Here is a 4299-nt window from a genome sequence, read left to right as displayed (position 1 = left end):
CAGTCGTTCGAGTGCGCGGAGAAAAACCGTCAATAGTCTTCAGCTACTCTTTGCAAGCCCCCCCCCCCCCCCCCCCCCCCCACACACACACACACACACTAAAAAGGAGAAATGCAATAGTCATATCTGTACAACGAACCGTCCAGTAAAGGCTTGCTCCATACCACATGGAATTAAAAAAAAATATGAAGACCAAACAAAGAAACACTCAGCAATACCCAGCTATTAACAGCATGAGTGACCATTTTCAAAGCGAAATGTTTTGGACATCAGGACTTATCATGAACATTATTACTGCTTATACATTATCAAATCAAAAATCAACTGGCTACAATCTCATTAGGAGTGTTAATTAATCATGATTAATTAGATTGCTATTTTTGTAGAGGTTCTCAGCCATCCAGGTCATGGTGAATTCTTGTCGAAATCGTCTTGTGGCCCAGTTGCCGCAAGACAATTTCGACGAGGATTAGAAGACTAATTAAAAAAAATGTAGAATCAGTTGATAATTCTAAGAATCTATATTTCTCTCCATAAACAAAGTGAAGTGACCTTAGTACACATACCAGTGGACAGTGTATGTTGCTACATTCTTGTCCTCAGTTGCCGTTTGTCCCCACTGGCTCTCGAAGTTCCGCTGTTTTTTCCTACAGTCCGGTCATCTTCCTCTTCCCTCACCTTGGATGCAAATCTAAGGTGGGGGGACAAGTGCGGCCGCTGCCTTTTACTCGACATTAGCTACTTGGCAGTCTGACGGACAGGTCGGTAATGATTGTCACATCAGATTTATGCCAGTTTGTTTTGGACCCGCAGCTGTCACAGAAATTTGGCCCATTTACACTAAGGCTATTATCAGCATGTAGATGTCAGAGAGGATTGGTCACATTTCCGATGTGGAAAACCTCTGAAGCAAACTCCCGAGGCTTATGCAAAGCAAGCTGTCAGCAGGATTGTGTCCTTTACCCCTTAGAAGTCTTACAAAGTTAGGAGTTAGCAGGGTTTTTCAGGTATTAGAAGTAATGTTTGGTGATGGTTAGGTGCAGAAGCTTTCTTAACACTGTCATCTTTTTTGGGAACTGATGACATGTGATGCAACATGTATGGAGGACAGGCTCAAAGACCACATTCCTTGAACAGCTCCTTTACAAGCTTATGGTTTTCAGTTAGGTTTAAAGTTAGAGTTTGGGTCTTTTATTTGACCTATCTTCAAAATGTGGTAATTTTGCAGCAAAGTGTTGCATTTCTTTGTTTGAAAATACTATCATAATGTCGATGGTCAATAATTAACATTAAATACACTAAACATATACATATACATATACTAAATAATAAAGAATGCTTTTCTGAACCTTATTGAATCACCATGTTGCTTAAACCGAACCAAATTGTTGGCTTGGTTTGTGTGTAAAATCAGGTGAAACCAGACTTTTTTGTTTAGCATAAGAGCTTTGTGGCACACGTCATTAGGCAACATGATTATCAAAACACTCGTGTTGCAACTGCAGTCCTGAAACTGCTAACATGCTATCAAAAGCTCTGGATCCCTTTAATTCTTTTCAAAAGTAAGAACCTAATGATTAATGAAAGCAAAACAGACAGTCATCGTGTGTTTTCTCAGGGATGATGTAGACCACTAACAAATTTGACATTTTGAATCATGGAAGGAGTATAATTGCATGTCAGTCACTGTCCTGTTCCTGCATGTTTGAACAAAATTGCCTAAAGCAACTGGTCAAGTCTCATTTAAACCAGTTTCATCAGACATGGCAGGAAATGCTAGTGACCATAGTGGCTCAGACCATTCCAGTACCTCTGCCATGGGCTCACATGATATTATCAGTCATTTATTTGAACTCAAATGCCTGTGGTTTTGATGTAGATTATGGCTTAAAGCTGACAAGTGGAGGCTGTCCCTTTTCATAGTCCAAGGGAGAGAAAAAAAACATCCATTCATCCATCCATCGTCTGCCGCTTATCCTGCACTCAGGGTCACAGGGGATGCTGGAGCCTAACCCAGTTGTCATCGGGCGAGAGGCGGGGTACACCCTGGACTGACAGACAACCATTCACTCACTCACTCATTCCGGGCCATTTTTCCTAATTTATAGCAAAAAAAAAAATGGTGAAAATGGGCAATGCCATTACAGAATCAACACATAAAAAAAGAGGAGGAAGAAAAGTTAATTTGGTCCAGAAGAATCTGCTCAGTAAAGCGTCTGAGGGATAACAGTATTTGTGTTTGCTTTTAATGTGATGCTGAATTAGATCACAGACATAAAAATTGGGAATTAATATTCATTATGAATACTTATAAATGATTGCTGGCCCTACATGTAACAATCTTTACATAAGCTATGAAATAAATTCACTTGGAAGATCAAGGTCAACCTGCTATTTCTGAGTGACTCATTCTTCATATATTCTTCCCTTACTCACAAATGATTCATACAGTGTCAAACCACTCAGATTCATCACAACTTGATGTGATATGCCGAACAAAATATCGCTAGAAGAAATCATGCTTCAAAATCAAGCTCTGCATTTTAAACAGTACTGGCATTATTCAAATAGGTATTTTAGCAAATATTGAGATTACAAATTTTCTCAGTATATATTTCATTTATTTACCTTATATAGAAAATTATTACTCAAAACAGTCATTGCATTCCCTCTATCGAATTTAAAAGTACAATTCCTGTAGCCACGAAGGAAGATGTTCTCATTTTGTTCATTAAATACTTTTTAACAAAAAAATGTCAAAACCCCGCAGCAAAGTTGGTGAAAAAACAGACTCAGAGCAATAAGAAAAAAAAAATATATATATATGTATATATATGTGTATATATATATATATATATATATAAGAAAACTATAAAATGGCCTTCAAAAGTGGGGAAATTGGTCAAAGTTCACCGCAACAATTACAATAAAAACAGTATCATACTTCAATATATTTAATGATAAAAGGGGAAAATTTCCTCGCATATGTCTCACTTGGCTGTCGGGTCCACTTGATAAAAGAAGAAAATATAATTTGATTTTTTTTTTTCTTATAACATGTCATATTAAACAACAAAAGTCCGAATGCTTTTCAAACATTTAAAGTATTACATAAATTAATATGAGAGAAAAAGCAAATTTGTGAGTTGTCAATGAATATTAAACATTATAATTGACATTTTTGTAACTTTAATATGAAGGTAGTTAGTGTGGGACAATTGTAAAATGATGTGCAACAGTGTAACGACTATCACTGGATATCGGTTACACAGCTGATTAATACATTGGATATTTTAATAGAAAATTAGAGCTACAGTGACAGTCATGATAGCATTTTGTTTGATCGTCATTTGTTAACTGCATACCAAAAACATACTTAAAATAAAAAAAAATATCTATTAAAACAAAAAGAATCATTTTAATCCCACTGATAAAGCACAAAGCCTTCATTTGAGGGAAAATAAATTATTTCATTCATTTGTAGCACCATCACAACAACCAGCATTGTGATGTACAAATAAACATATTTGATTTCCTCATCTTCTAATGCAGCCTCAGGGCGGCATGGGCCAGCATCTCCCTGAGCCAGCCTCAGGGGATACATGGGCCAGTGTCTCCCTGAGCCAGTCCAAAGCCCAGATAAATGCAGAGGGTTACATCAGTAAGGGCATCCGGCGTGAACGTTTGTCAAAACCAAGCATGCGAATCAAACCTAATAATCTCATACCGGATCGGTCGAGGCCTGGGTTAACAACAACCGCCATTGGTACCAATGACCTACAGGCTACCAATGGAAACTTGGGTACTGTAGGTCAAAGAATGAGAGGAGGAAGGCGTGTTGGGAAAGAAGAGAGAGACGAGAAAAGGCAAGAGTCTGACATGACAATGACAGGTAAAGGGAGAGAGTTGGTCGACATGACGCAGAGAAGGAAGGTAGATATACTGTGTCCAGGAGTTGTCTTGATGGAGGAGTTTGTTGGGAATGTTCTGGCGGTGAAAAGAATGTCAGATAAACTTATGAGTCTGAAACTGGAGATTGAATGTGTGATGCTCAGTGTTGTTAGTGGCTATGCCCTGCAGGAGAGATGTGAGTTTGAGGAGAAGGAGAAGTTCTGGAATGAGTTAGATGAAGTGATGTAGAAAATACCCAGAGATGAGAGAGTGGTAATTGGTGCAGACTTCAGTGGGCATGTTGGTGCAGGCAATAGAGGGGATGAAGAAGTAATGGGCAGCTTTGGTATACAGGATAGGAATGCAGAGAGGCAGATGGTGGTAGACTTTGCAAAAAGGATGGAAATG

The sequence above is a fragment of the Fistularia commersonii genome, chromosome 22, assembly GCF_037954325.1.
Source record: "Fistularia commersonii isolate RoL2024-O1a breed Wild chromosome 22, RoL_Fcom_v1.0, whole genome shotgun sequence".
NCBI lineage: Eukaryota > Metazoa > Chordata > Actinopteri > Syngnathiformes > Fistulariidae > Fistularia > Fistularia commersonii.
This window is presented reverse-complemented; position numbering follows the sequence as displayed.